The sequence below is a fragment of the Thalassophryne amazonica genome, chromosome 15 (assembly GCF_902500255.1).
Source record: "Thalassophryne amazonica chromosome 15, fThaAma1.1, whole genome shotgun sequence".
In the NCBI taxonomy this organism is placed as follows: domain Eukaryota; kingdom Metazoa; phylum Chordata; class Actinopteri; order Batrachoidiformes; family Batrachoididae; genus Thalassophryne; species Thalassophryne amazonica.
The window spans coordinates 34,361,568-34,377,433 of NC_047117.1; the positions used below are offsets into that span (position 1 = coordinate 34,361,568).

At 41.0% G+C, this 15,866-nt stretch overlaps 1 long non-coding RNA gene across 1 annotated transcript; it reads left to right on the top strand.

Annotated features, from left to right (window-relative positions):
- The first annotated feature begins 10,251 nt into the window (after positions 1 to 10,251).
- On the top strand, positions 10,252 to 15,413 carry LOC117526426. Its single transcript, XR_004565285.1, has 3 exons — positions 10,252 to 10,262; positions 12,327 to 12,331; positions 15,297 to 15,413. It is a non-coding gene; the product is annotated as an uncharacterized LOC117526426 (long non-coding RNA).
- Positions 15,414 to 15,866: the final 453 nt, after the last annotated feature.

The following is a 15,866-nucleotide window of genomic DNA, read 5'->3' on the forward strand; positions in this document are numbered from 1 at the left end:
GGACCACTGCCACAAATAATGTGCGCACAGCACAATCACGGCTGAGGTATTACCTTCTTAGCTTGAAGATATCTCGGCAGCGAGGTGGAGATGTCATCCGGCTTTATGGAGTGGTTGATGAATGACAGCTGTTGGAGATGATGATTGACAGCTGCCACGTCTGACTGTCCTGAAGAGGCGGCAGCACCCTCTCGTGCCTGAAGCCTGCACTTCAGGCAGGGCGCCCTCTGGTGGTTGCCAGCAGTACCTCCTCTTCAGCGGCCCACACAACAGACAGGTACTAGCACCCTAGAAGTATTGTGGCCTCAGTGGTGGCTGAGGTAAAAAGTAGAGTAGAAGTTTGGAGATGGCATGGGGAATAACTTTAGTCATCCTCAAAGCTGTTCTGATAAACTTACAAGCAACCCATGAAAGGGAGGCAGTTCTTAGCCCAGACTGTGTTTAGCAAGGGTGGAGAGCTGCTAAACTGCAATGAGGATATCATCATGCAGTGGAAAGAAGATTTTCAGTATTTCTTCAACCCTACTGACATGTCCGCCATTGAGGAGGCAAGGATGGAAGACTAAGACGGATCTGGTGTCATTACTCTGGCAGAAGCCACCAAGACAGTCATAAAACTCCTCAGTGGCAAGCAGCCGGGGACAGACAAGATCAGTCCTGAGTCTATGGGCTGTCATTTCTGCTTAGTAAATGTTGCATGGGATTCAGGGACAGTACTTCTGGTCTGGCAAACTGTTGTGATGGTTACCATCTTTAAAAGGGGGGCCGGAGAGTGGGACAGTGCCTTCCAATTATAGAGGAATCACACTTCTCAGCATACCTGGGAAAGCCTATGCCAGGATACTAGAGAGGAGACGTAGACTGTTAGTTGAACCTCAGATTCAAGAGTAGCAATGCAGGTTCCATCCTGGTTGTGGAAGGGTAGACCAGCTCTTAAACCTTGAAAGAGTCGAAGGGTCTTGGGAGTATGACAAGCCAGTGGACAATGTTTCATGGACTTGAAAAAGGCATATGACCGGATCCCTCAAAGTGTGCTGTAGGGGTATTGTGGGAGTATGGGGTACCAGAACGACATGCGATCTGTAGAGTGCCATGCATCCAGAAAGTATTCACAGCAATTTACATTTTCCACATTTTGTTACAGACTTATTCCAAATTGGAGTAAATTCAAATTTTCCCTCAAAATTTTACTCACAACACCGTATAATGACAACATGAAAAAAAGTTTATATATATATATATATATATATATATATATATATATATATATATATATATATATATATATATATATATATATTGCTTATTTATAAAAAAGAAGAAGAAAGCACATGTACATACGTATTCAACCCTTTGATTAATACTTTGTTGATGCATCTTTTGTCGCAATTACAGCCTCATGTCTTGAATATGATGCCACAAGCTTGCACAGTAAAATCACCAGTGTTAAATTAACACTTACAGTGAACATATGGTCCCAATCTGATCAGAATAGGACCATATGTACACTGGCAGTGTTCATTTAACACCATCAGTGTTAGTTTCACACTGGTGATTTTACTGTGTGGCCCACCTATCTTTGGACAGTTTTGCCCATTCCACTTTGCAGCACCTATCAGACTCCATCAGGTCGGATGGGGAGCACTGGTGCACAGCTATTTTCAGATCTCTCCAGAGATGTTCAATCAGATTCAGGTCTGGGCTTTGGCTGGGCCACTCAAGGACATTCAGTGTTGCCCTGAAGTCACTCCTTTGATATTTTGGCTGTGTGCTTCGGGTCATTGTCCTGCTGAAAGATGAATCATCACCCCACCCTGTGGTCAAGAATGCTCTGGAGCAGGTTTTCATCCAGGATGTCTCTGTACATTACTTCATTCTTCTTTCCCTCAATCCTGACTCGTCTCCCAGACCCTGCTGCTGAAAAACATCCCCATGTTGGTGGCATGATGCTGCCACCACCATGCTTTACTGTATGGATGGTAACTGGTATGGATACTGTATGGATGGTAATTGGTTTCCTCAAAACATGATGGTAATTTTTGCCATTCATGCCAAAGAATTCAATTTTTGTCTCATCAGACCAGAGAATTTTGTTTCTCATGGTCTGAGAGTCATTTGGGTGCCTTTTGGGAAACAGCCTAAAGGGGGACTGCCTTTTACTAAGGAGTGGCTTCTATAGAGCCACTCTACCATGCAGGTCTGATTGGTGGATTGCTGCAGAGATGGTTGTCCTTCTAGAAGGTTATCCTCTCTCCACAGAACAATGCTGGAGCTCTGAAAATGTAAACATCATATTCTTGGTCACCTCCCTGAATAAAACCCTTCTCTCCCCATTGCTCAGATTAGATGGGCGGACAGCGCTAGGAAGAGTCCTGTTGGTTCCAAACTTCTTTCATTTATGGATGATGGAGGCCACTGTGCTCACTGAGAATTTCTAAGCAGCAGATATGTTTCTGTACCCTTTGCCATATTTGACCCTCAAGACAATCCTGTCTCAGCGGTTTACAGATAATTCCTTTGACTTCATGCTTGGTTTGTGCTCTGACATGCACTGTCAACTGTGGGACCTTATATGTGGACAGATATGTGCCTTTCCAAATCATGTCTAATCAACTGTATTTACTTCATCCTCAAACTAGTCCAGCTGGGACTCAACACATCCCTGTGCAACTGGCTGCTGGACTTTCTGACAGGGAGACTACAGGCAGTTTGGGTTGGCAGCAACACCTCCAGCAACATCATGCTGAACACAGGAGCCCCCCAAGGATGTGTGCTGAGCCCCCTCCTCTTCACTCTGCTGACCCACAACTACACACCTACATCCAGTTCCAAGCTGTTCTCATCAACAACTATGAGACAAGCTACAGGAGTGAGGTGAGCCGCCTGGCCACGAGGTGCACGGACAACAATTCTCCACCTGAATGTGGAGAAGACGAAGGAGATTGTCATGGACTTCAGTAGAGAGCCCACTCAGCATGGTCCACTAACCATCAATGGTGCTGAAGTGGAGCGGGTGAGCAGCACAAAGTTCCTGGGTGTACACATCTCCCAAGACCTGTTTTGGAACATCAACACCATATCTCTCGCCAAAAAAGCCTAACAGCAACTCTGCTATCTGCGGAAACTGAGGAAAGCAAGAGCCCCGGCCCCCATCATGTACTCCTTCTACAGGGGTACCATCGAGAGCATCCTGACCAGCAGCATCACTGTGTGGTACGGTGCCTTCACGGTATCCTGCCGCAAGACCCTGCAGTGCACTGTGAAAGCAGCTGGGAAGATCATTGGTGTCCCTCTCCCCTCTCTGATGGACACCTACCACACCCGCCTCACCTGTAAAGCCACCAGGATCGCAGGTGACCCCACCCACCCAGCTCACAGTTTTTTCAGCCTGCTGCCGTCGGGGAGTAGACTGCAGAGTCTCTGGGCCAAAACCAGCAGGCTCAAAGATAATTTCTTCCACCAGGCAGTCAGGATGCTCAACTCCCTCCCTGCTTTTTTTTTTTTTCTGATTTTGCAGCTTGTTGTACGGAATGTGTCACCGCTGCTAGTGTTTGATCACCAGACTCTCATCAGCGTTCCTGATTCTTTCGAGGACCTGGCTGTCTTTGGCCGACCGTCAGGGACGAAACCATCGCCTTTCTTGCTGTCCATGTCTGACGTTTTGGGCTGGTCATTTGGCATGTTGCCTCAGTACTGCAGGGGATGCGAGGAGAGAAGAGGAGTCTGCGTTCGGCTCAGAGTGTACCTGGCTTCTCCCTACACACATGCTCCTGGGCATTTATTGGCCTGATTCTTCACACTGTATGACTGCTATGACATGAGGGGGTTACTGGCATTTGGTTCTCGGTTGCTCCGGCTGGCTGGCTGGGATGCTAGGTTTCCACTTACGCATTGCTGGCCTGTGAGAATCTGCAGATGGAACTGTGTGCAGGAAAACCTCCGCCTGCTCAGTCATGCCTCCCAGCAGACTGACGTGCTCAATCTGTGTGGTGCTCATCAACACCAGATCATTTACAATTAAGTCTTTCATCCCTCATTACTTCTTCTTCACCCCTACTCTGGACTTTCTTTTTAACGGAGAAACCACAAACCAGATGAAAATAATACCTTTTCTGAGCTCCCCCCAGCTGTTCATTCTTCCACTCTCCACAAGCATCAGATCAAGCCAGTGATTTATCCTCTTTGTTCGAAGAGAAGTTTAAATGCTGATTATTGTCTCCAAATGATTACTCCACTTTGAACTACAGAGTTGTGATAGAGTTTGCCTCTCCTGTGCTCTGTGCTGTTCTTTATCATCCACCAAAATTTTATTAGGATTTTATTCAGGAGTTTTCTGAGCTTTTGGCATATTTTATTCCAAAATATGACAAACATTTGGTCTGTGATGATTTTAATACTCATATCCGGTGTCCGTCTAATCAGGTGGCTGACCAATGCATAATCTTGGACACACTTTGGACCTGGTCATTTCTCATGGGTTCTCAGTTTCCCTTCATGACATATCAGACATTGCTATTTCAGATCACTTTCCTGTTATTTTTTTTATTATTATTTATTGCTCCTCCATCTGCTGGTAATCCACTTGTTCCTGCCTCTTGCTGCTGTTTGGTGACCTCCTCGATGGTGGGGGAATTTGCCGCTGCTTTCATGGACTCTTATTTTTATGCCATGAATGCACTGGTATCTCCTTTACTCCCAGAAAACATCCTCTCTTCTATCCATTCCACATGCACAGCAATTCTGGACTCTGTTGCCCCGATGCACTACAAATCCAGTGAATTAAGGTTTGACCCCTGTTAAATAGGTTAAATGACACGACCCATGCCCTCAAGCAACACTGCTGACAGGCAGAGAGAATGTGGAAAAAAGACAAACTACAGGTGTCTGGGTATTCTGAGGGACAGTCTAACTGACTATCAGAAGGCTGTGAAGGAGGCAAAAGCACAGTATCAATCAATCAATCAACTTTTTTCTTATATAGCGCCAAATCACAACAAACAGTTGCCCCAAGGCGCTCCATATTGTAAGGCAAGACCATACAATAATTATGAAAAACCCCAACGGTCAAAACGACCCCCTATGAGCAAGCACTTGGCCACAGTGGGAAGGAAAAACTCCCTTTTAACAGGAAGAAACCTCCAGCAGAACCAGGCTCAGTATCTGTCTTGTATTATTTCTAGTAGTGTCATTGTCCCAGGGTGTTATTTCGGACAATAAATTCAGTTGTAAACCCATGTACCTCTGTTTTACAACTACAACCTGTGAGGAGTTTCTTCAGTTTTTTTTTTTTTTTTTTTTTTTTTTAAATTGGCAAAGTCTCATCAGTTATACAGAATGCTGATCAGAACTGTAATGTTGAACTGTCTGCTGTGCTCGAGCAGTTTGAGCCATTTCTCTTTTGTCCCTCAGTGAAGTTGTGGAACACACAGAACCTACAGGTTGTCCGTTGGATGTTGTTCCAGCTAAGGTGCTGAAGGAGGTTTATAATACTGTTGGGCCAGGTCTCCTAACTTTTATTAACACTTGTCTTAGCTTTAGGGTCTGTTCCAACTGCTTTTCAACATGCTGTGGTCTGACCCCTTCTTAAAAAACCTCACCTTGACTTGTCAGTTTTATCCAATTTTAGACCTGTGTCACATTTGACATTTCTGTCTAAGGGTTAAGAAAAGGTTGTGTTTATACAGTTACAGTCATTTTTCAAAGACAATCAAATCTTTAAAAAATTCCAATCCAGATTTAGGTCATGACACGCCACTGAGTGAGTACTATAAAAACTTCATAATGACATCACTTTGTCAGTGGATGTAGGGGATCCTGCTGTGCTGGTTCTGTTGGACATCACAGCAGCCTTTGGTACTATGAATCACACAGTACTTGTTTCCCAGTTGGAATATTTTATTGGCATTCAAAGTACTGCACTTAAGTGGTTTTAAATCATATTTGCCCGAAAGGAGTTTTTTTGTTATGATTGGTGTTCTCTCCTCATCAACCATTCCCCTGTGTTGTGGAGTGCCACAGGGTTTGATTCTTGGGCCTATTCTATTTTCTTTGTACAGTTTGCCATTGGGGTCAGTTAGGGCCCAGCACACCGTGTCGTTTCATTGCTATGTGGATGATTTGCAAATCTATCTGCCTTTGAGGACTAATGGGAGTGATGCTTTCTCATCATTATTTAATTGTATTCATGATGTAAATCATTGGATGTACCAAAACGTCCTTTACCTGAATTCATGTAAAATGGAGACCATTGTGTTTGGAGATTCTGGCATGCTGAATGTGGTAACACCAAACTTTGGTTCTCTGGCTAATTATGTAAAACCAGCTGTCAATAATTTGGAGTGATATTTGACAGCTGTTTGAGGTTTGAGCAACAGATAACCTCTGTTGTCAAGGTAAGTTGTTTCCAGCTTTGTCTTTTGGCTAAAGTAAAGCACATTCTCAGTAGATGTGATCTTGAGATGGCCCTTTATGCTTTCATCAGTTCCATTCTTGATTATTGTAATGGACTTTATACTGGCATTAACCAGTCTTCTCCAATTGGTGCAGAATGCTGCTGCTCATCTTTTAGATATTACATATTACACATGTCCTTTACTCACACAACTGGCTTCCAGTTCGTTTTAGAATTGATTTTAATGTTTTAGTGATGTAGTAATGTTGTAGTGTAATTTGTAATGCTTTTAAAGCTATTAATGGCCTCACACCTTCTTACATGTCTGAAATTTTAAAGGACATGTCACACAAAAATCATAACAATTAAGATTTATGTTGTTAGTGACCATCTGATGATCCACCAGGATTAGTTTTTGCACTTCTGTGACCAGTTTCAAATTATACGGCATTTGCAACAAACAGCTACGGAGATGTCAGAAAACAAAGCACTCATGAGTACTCGGATGTTTCTGACAAGTGACGTAGCTACTAGAAGCATCTCAGTGTGGGCTTCAATGGAATATACAGTAGTGTTCAGAATAATAGTAGTGCTATGTGACTAAAAAGATTAATCCAGATTTTGAGTATATTTCTTATTGTTACATGGGAAACAAGGTACCAGTAGATTCATTAGATTCTCTCAAATCCAACAAGACCAAGCATTCATGATATGAACACTCTTAAGGCTATGAAATTGGGCTATTAGTAAAAAAAGTAGAAAAGGGGGTGTTCACAATAATAGTAGCATCTGCTGTTGACACTACAAACTCAAAACTATTATGTTCAAACTGCTTTTTTAGCAATCCTGTGAATCACTAAACTAGTATTTAGTTGTATAACCATTTCTCATTTACTAGTGTGCTTGGGGTTATTGTCTTGTTGAAACACCCATTTCAAGGGCATGTCCTCTTCAGCATAAGGCAACATGACCTCTTCAAGTATTTTGACATATCCAAACTGATCCATGATATCTGGTATGCGATATATAGGCCCAACACCATAGTAGCAGAAACATGACCATATCATGATGCTTGCACCACCATGCTTCACTGTCTTCACTGTGAACTGTGGCTTGAATTCAGAGTTTGGGGGTCATCTCACAAACTGTCTGCAGCCCTTGGACCCAAAAAGAACTATTTTACTCTCATCAGTCCACAAAATATTCCTCCATTTCTCTTTAGGCCAGTTGATGTGTTCTTTGGCAAATTGTAACCTCTTCTGCACATGTCTTTTATTTAACAGAGGGACTTTGCAGGGGATTCTTGCAAATAAATTAGCTTCACACAGGCGTCTTCTAACTGTCACAGCACTTACAGGTAACTCCAGACTGTCTTTGATCATCCTGGAACTGATCAATGGGTGAGCCTTTGCCATTCTGGTTATTCTTCTATCCATTTTGATGGTTGATTTCTGTTTTCTTCCACACGTCTGTTTTTTTTTTTTTTTTGTCCATTTTAAAGCATTGGAGAGCATTGTAGATGAACAGCCTATAAGGTTTTGCACCTGCATATAAGTTTTCCCCTCTCCAATCAACTTTTTAATCAAACTACGCTGTTCTTCTGAACAATGTCTTGAATGTCCCATTTTCCTCAGGCTTTCAAAGAGAAAAGCATGTTCAACAGGTGCTGGCTTCATCCTTAAATAGGGGACACCTGATTCACACCTGTTTGTTCCACAAAATTGACAAACTCACTGACTGAATGCCACACTACTATTATTGTGAACACCCCCTTTTCTACTTTTTTTTACTAATAGCCCAATATCATAGCCTTAAGAGTGTGCATATCATAAATGCTTGGTCTTGTTGGATTTGTGAGAATCTACTGAATCAACTGGTACCTTGTTTCCCATGTAACAATAAGAAATATACTCCAAACCTGGAATAATCTTTTTAGTCACATAGCACTACTATTGGCTACTACTGAGGCACAGATTAATTCCAAAGTTTACATAATTGTGATGTTGTGTTATGACAACTCGTTTTTAAGTGAATACTGTTAATTTTGATACAGTCATGGTAATAGCTGCAGCTCTGAGAAGGTTTCTGTGCACCTGCACGGCCATGAGCCATAAAAGCAGCCTGCTCCAGGTTCAACTTTGTGCACAATTAATTGTAAGTGTTGTTATCAATAAAATCTTAAAATCTTAGGAGCAATGAGCAGCAGCAGCCGCACACACACACACACACACACACACACACACACACACACACACACACACACACACACATATTCTCAAGCTCCAAATTCACACTTTCTCAAAGCAAAAAAATAAAAAATAAAAAACTTACCACGAAACACAAAAGTGGTAAAATCCTGAACATGCCAGACTCAGTGTTATACTGTTTCCAAATGTAAAGTCCACACAATCAAAGCAACACACACATGCAAGCAAGATCGCTGGGTGCAACTTTGCCTCTCTCATGATTGTGGCACGTAAAATAATGTCTATTAACTCCTGGACATAATATATTCTGACATTTTACAATGTTACAAATCTGTTGCCATGTCTAGGCAGTCTGTTAAAACAGTGTCAGATGTCTCACATCCATGTCCACAGCTTCAGTAAACCAGCATCCACACAAACAACACATCACCACACTTTATGTTTCAAAATCCGGCACTGAAAAAGTTCAGAGTTTCGGGTTGAAGTGTCCTGTCACCAGTCTGTAAATCCAAGTCATCGCTTTTGAACAGCAGCTCAGAAACTTCAATTTCAGAGGGAGCAGCTTTGTTTCTGTCTGTTAGACATGGGATATTTTTGCTCATTCTGAAATGTGCGTGACATGCCAAAAAAAATTGCAGAGTGAAACGTTTTCTGGAATTGCACCTGCTAATGTTCAGAGTGAGAGAAATAAAATACATCAGAGATCACTAATTAGTTGCACATGTGTGTGGAGAGAGCACTTTTATGTTGTCTTGCTAACTGGGATGTTAAAGAAAAAAAAACATGAGACCAGTAGATTCAGTAGATTCTCACAAATCCAACAAGACCAAGCATTCATGATATGCACACTTTCAAGGCTATGAAATTGGGCTATTAGTAAAAAAAAGAAAAGGGGGTGTTCACAATAATAGTAGTGTGGCATTCAGTCAATGAGTTCATCAATTTTGTGGAACAAACAGGTGTGAATCAGGTGTCCCCTATGTAAGGATGAAGCCAGCACCTGTTGAACATGCTTTTCTCTTTGAAAGACTGAGGAAAATGGGACATTCAAGACATTGTTCAGAAGAACAGCGTAGTTTGATTCAAAAGTTGATTGGAGAGGGGAAAACCTATATGCAGGTGCAAAAAATTATAGGCTGTTCATGTACAATGATCTTCAATGCTTGAAAATGGACAAAACAAACAGATGTGTGGAAGAAAATGGAAAACAACCATCAAAATGGATAGAAGAATAATCAGAATGGTAAAGGCTCACCCACTGATCAGCTCCAGGATGATCAAAGACAGTCTGGAGTTACCTGTAAGTGCTGTGACAATTAGAAGACGCCTGTGTGAAGCTAATTTATTTGCAAGAATCCCCTGCAAAGTCCCTCCGTTAAATAAAAGACATGTGCAGAAGAGGTTACAATTTGCCAAAGAACATCAACTGGCCTAAAGAGAAATGGAGGAATATTTTGTGGACTGATGAGAGTAAAATAGTTATTTTTGGGTCCAAGGGCCACAGACAGTTTGTGAGATGACCCCCAAACTCTGAATTCAAGCCACAGTTCATAGTGAAGACAGTGAAGCATGGTGGTGGAAGCATCATGATGTGGGCATGTTTCTCCTACTATGGTGATGGGCCTATATATCACATACCAGGTATCATGGATCAGTTTGGATATGTCAAAATACTTGAAGAGGTCATGTTGCCTTATGCTGAAGAGGACATGCCCTTGAAATGGGTGTTTCAACAAGACAATGACCCCAAGCACACTAGTAAATGAGCAAAATCTTGGTTCCAAACCAACAAAATTAATGCCTCGCAGATGTGAAGAAATCATGAAAAACTGTGGTTATACAACTAAATACTAGTTTAGTGATTCACAGAATTGCTAAAAAGCAGTTTGAACATAATAGTTTTGAGTTTGTAGTGTCAACAGCAGATGCTACTATTATTGTGAACACCCCCTTTTCTACTTTTTGTTTTACTAATAGCCAATTTTCATAGCCTTAAGAGTGCATATCATGAATGCTTGGTCTTGTTGGATTTGTAAGAATCTACTGAATCTACTGGTACCTTGTTTCCCATGTAACAATAAGAAATATACTAAAAACCTGGATTAATCTTTTTAGTCACATAGCACTACTATTATTCTGAACACTACTATACATCAGCGAGCTTTAGCGTGTTTCAATGTGCTTCAACTTCCTCTTAATTTATAAAAAACCTACCCTTAACCTATTGGACTTATGCCAGCAGTTTTTTTTAATACGGTTGGCATTCGCTGCCTAAATTGTCAAGGGGTGACAGGGCCTTTAAAGGGGCAATACACAGCATTAAGAACAGGAGTATGTAAACTTTTGATCAGGGTCATTTGGGTAGTTTCTGTTGTTATTTTCATTTAAAAAGAGTAAACACAGCTCTTTGACAATAAATTGCTTCATCCAACCACCAATAATGAGTGAAAAAAAGTTTTGTGTTATCATTCATATTCTCTGCAAAATGGACAAAAACAAAAATTCGGCCAGTGTATATAAAATTTTGAGCACAACTATATGTATTCAAATAGGCTTCATTCCAGAATGGTTAATGCAATATTTTAGTTCAAGCCCCTGACTTAAAACTGCCAGTCTACACTACAAGCACACCTTGATTGCTTAATTTTGTGACCATCAAGTGAGTGATGGACCTGACTGTATGCGTCTGTCATACACGACACACATTCATAACACTGCACTGATTATGCGTGATATACTCTATATTAATTCTATCTAGCCACTTTCTTCAACTGAAACTGTGCATTTTGTAGCATTAATAGATGACTTCCTACAAGTACCATATACCAGGTAAAGTATCAAAAGTTCACAAAGTACCTGGCTATGCCTTCCTTCTGTGCCTTTTATGCTTGCTCAGGGGTGAGGGGATAAGAATTTGAGCTGGGCAGCAGCCAAACCATTGCAGACACATTAGGTGTAAGCACAGAGTAAGGTCGCACTCAAACTTAAGTGGTCAAGCATTTGAACTCGCGCCCTGCTCACTGGAGAGGTTAATAGGCATTAACAAAAAAGGGCTCTCGCAGGAGACACAGTCGTGGTGTCTGTTCTAAAGGCATTTAAAGACTTGACATTAGAATAGCCCCTACACTGGACAGCAGGAAATTGTTGTTCCAGGAACCATACTGTAATTGGCTCTGCTGTCTTCTTATCTTGTGAACCAAGAGACATGGAGAAGTGTGTGCACTTTCTCATAGCTGCATGTTTCTCTGCTAAGCTCTGGTGCAAACAAGTGCATATCACTCCAGGTCATGATTATGGAGAGATTGATGGCAGTGAGATATTGTGGCTCGGACGTGTGGCAGTTTGGGCTGGGTCAGCAATCTTCCCCCAAGGCTTAGGTAATGAACAGATAGAGCTGTTATCATTGCAGCGATAAAAAGGGGGGCACAGCTACCACATCAATAATGGAACATCATTAAGATTGCACCATTTTTTGAAGCTGAGGTGCCAAATTCTCTGTCATAAAGTCTAATCTTACACAGTTCATGATTCTCAATAAATGTGAATACTGAATTAGTATTTCTGACTATCTTGCAGTTTAAAAAAGACCTTTATTCATCCAAAACTACCAGAAACACATAATTTTGTTTTATTAATTTGCATGTTAATATTTGTCAAGTTCAATGTATGTTTAAAGGCTTTTTTTCAAATTAAGACTGTCAAGAGACCCTCAAATCATTTGGAGAAAGAAAGAGTAAATTTGAACAAATATGGTGAAAGTGGGATTAATGGTTTAAAGCCAATTAAAATCTTTGTATACAACCCCAATTGCAATGAGGTTGGGATGTTGTGTGAAATGTAAATAAAAACAGAATACAATAATTTACAAATCCTCTTCAACCTATATTCTATTGAATACTCCACAAAGACAAGATATTTAATGTTCAAACTGAGAAACTTTGTTTTTGTGCAAATATTTGCTCATTTTGAAATAGATGCCTGCAACACATTTCAAAAAAGCTGGGGTAGTGGTATGTTTACCACTGTGTTACATCACCTTTCCTTCTAACAACACTCAATAAGCTTTTGGGAACTGAGGACCCTAATTGTTAAAGCTTTGTAGATGGAATTCTTTCCATGCTTGCTTGATGTACGACTTCAGTTGTTCAACAGTCTGGGTGCATGGACAGATAACTTCACTTGTTTTGAGTACCTTTTCCCACAGATTTAGTTTTATCTTGTTTTTAGACATCCCTTTTTTGCAGTGTTTATTTATTTATTTTTGTCCCTCTGGGATGGCCTGGGGGCCCCAGGGTGATTCAATTCACAAATCTTAATTTACATGAACATACAGGTACCCAAGGAATGTCCTGAACTAATATCAGGAAATTTCATTTTTCATTTTCTGAGAAAATATCTGGATGGCACACTGTGCACTGCACATTGGGGAATCTTCATGGCATTAGTGCTTTTGGGATTTTGGTCCAAAGGACTATGTTGTAACAACCTGGTCTCATGGCAAGTCATGATTCAGAAGCACAAAATATACATTAATCTATTGGTTTGTGATATTGTGATGAAAAGTGCCTCATTTTTGTCACGGTAGCACAAAATCATTCTAATTCATTTTGTGATGGCTGCACGAAATTAAAAGTGAAGCAGGGGGTCGGGGGTTGTTATGGTTAGAGTGGGGGGAAAGAGTAAGATTAGGTTATGGTTAAGATTAGAGTCAGGGGTGGGAGTAGGGTTAGGAATAGTGAATTAAAAAACACCCTGTCACGAAAATTTGACTCATTTCGTCACGGGAGCATGAAAAAAAAAAAAAAAAAAAAACGTGAGACTGGGCTGTGTTGTAAACCAGGTAAGCCTGGGACCTCGTTAGAGGACCTTGTCCTGTCTTCTGGTCCCTGCGTGTCCGTTGATGCAAAGAAAGTTACAAGAGTGCAAATTATGATTCAAATTGTCCCAGGATTTAGACCTCTCACGTGGGAATTTATTACAGAAAATTGATTAAGAAACAGTGAGTGAGATATGCTGTATACAGAATTCTGTAGGTCCATTCTGAAGTCTGTCCCTCAGCTTAGCTTTGGGGGAAACTCCCACCTACTGTGCTGTGCAGTCTTCCATCTGACTCCAAGCTAACATTCACATGAACTTCTGCTATTTTCTCAGAAAGCCTGTGGTTAAATCAACAGTTTCACTTACACATTTAAAATATCAAGGCACCCTAAACAACAGAAACCAGACATCATGACAGGAACTTTCTCACTTGCGCATATATCTGTTTTTTTTCACAAGCTCTATTAATACATGCTTAAATGATCACAAACATTTAATGTATACTTTGTGATTATAAGTATCCTTAGCTCAATAAAGAATAAAACATGATAAATTTAAATAACTGGGAAAAAGCACAAACGGTTAATACATATTTAAGAACATTTAGGATATATATTCCTTCAGGGCCTAACATAATAAGGAGTTGTTTGTGCAGAAACTACCATAGATACGTTTTACATTTCAAAAATACTCAAGACAGAGAGTCTAAACATTCCCATGTGGCAGCTTCACATCCTGTTCTAACTAGCTTTGCATGGCAATGGTCGAAACGCCATACAAGAATTCACAGTTCAAAAGTATTTGGACACATAGCTCAAAAGTATTTGGGCAAATAATAGATATTGCATAATTAACCTTAGCTATTGATTACATGATTGCTAAGCATTGATAAATGTCAATTATTATGTGCATATGAGTAATACATCCTTCAACTAAATGTGGCCATGGTGGAAACTAGACCTAAGGTCCAATCTTCCGCCTGTTACAAAGCAGTGTAAAGCATGACAACAAGTGTCACTCGTAGTTGCCACCTGAAGAGGTCATGGTTTTCACATGCAGCACCCCCTTCATGAAAATACAGAGTATCTTTGCACTCATCGGTGTATCCATTGGTGTGTTGTTATAAAATAATGTTTGGTCAGCTGGACTAATGGTGCACTGGCATCATGTGGAGGCAGAAAGCAATTGCACCATAGTCCAGAAAAATCCTGGTCTAAAGTCCAGTGCACTGCATTTGTGGTACTTAAATGGCACAATATTCTCATGTGTTCAGATTTTTTTTTCGATGTATATACAATACCATATCACAACAAATGCTGACTCAATGCGCTTCACACAAGTAAGGTCTACTATTACCAACTGCTTGAGCAAGCACACAGGTGACACTGCTAAGGAAAAACTCCCTGTGATGATATTGAGGAAGAAACCTCAAGCAGACCAGATTCAAAGGGGTGGCCCACTGCTCAGGCGATTCTAACAGTTGCAAGGTTTTGCAAAGTTTTACAAAGCTGAAGATATGGAAAACAGAAAATGAAACAACATAACAAAATAAAGAAGATAAGAAGCCCACCAAGGTGTCAGCATGACAGACTGGGCCATCCAGCATTACTCAAGCCTTCGGTGGAGTTGTCCTGGCGACAGAGTCACTCAAGAATGCAGACTGCACCATGTAGCACCTGCTTCAGCCCTTGTATCTCACGATCAGTCCGGCCCTTTGCAGTTTGAGTCTGCTTCAGGCCTTGTAACTCACGATCAGTCCGGCCCCTTGCAGTTTGAGTCTGTCAATCCTGCAATTCCATGCAACGTCATTTGTACCTTGGGCAGAGATTAAAACAGCAGGATCAGTCAGTCGGAAAAAAAAAAAAAAAAAAATTGTCTAGTCTCTACAGAATCTGACTGTTTTTTGACACAGGAAGATCATTCCACAAAACCGGTGCACAATAAGAGAAGGTTCTGTGGCCCAAAGACTTTTTATTCAACTTAGGGACAGAAAGTAGTCCCATGCCATAAAAACACAGAGCCCCGGCAGGTACAGAGGGTTTGATTATGTCAGCTAAGTAAAGAGGTGCTTATCTGTGAATATTTGTATAGGTTAATAGCAGAATCTTCAAATCTGACCTCACAGAAACAGGACGTCAGTTAAGACACCAAAATGGGTGTAATATGGACAAACTTTCTACTTCCTGTCAAGAGTCTGGCAGCAGCATTTTGAACCAACTGGAGACCCCTAATGATGGACTGTGGTAAACCAGAAAAAAAGCATTGCAACTGCCCAATCTAGAGGAATAAATGCATGGATCAGAACCTCTGCATCAGCCATAGACAGGATGGAATGAATCTTCGTTATGTTCCTCATAATATCTGTAATGTGTAAGTCAAAGGACAACTTGGGGCCAAAAATCACCCTGAGGTTCCTCACCTTGTCACTGTGATGTATGACACATGAGTCT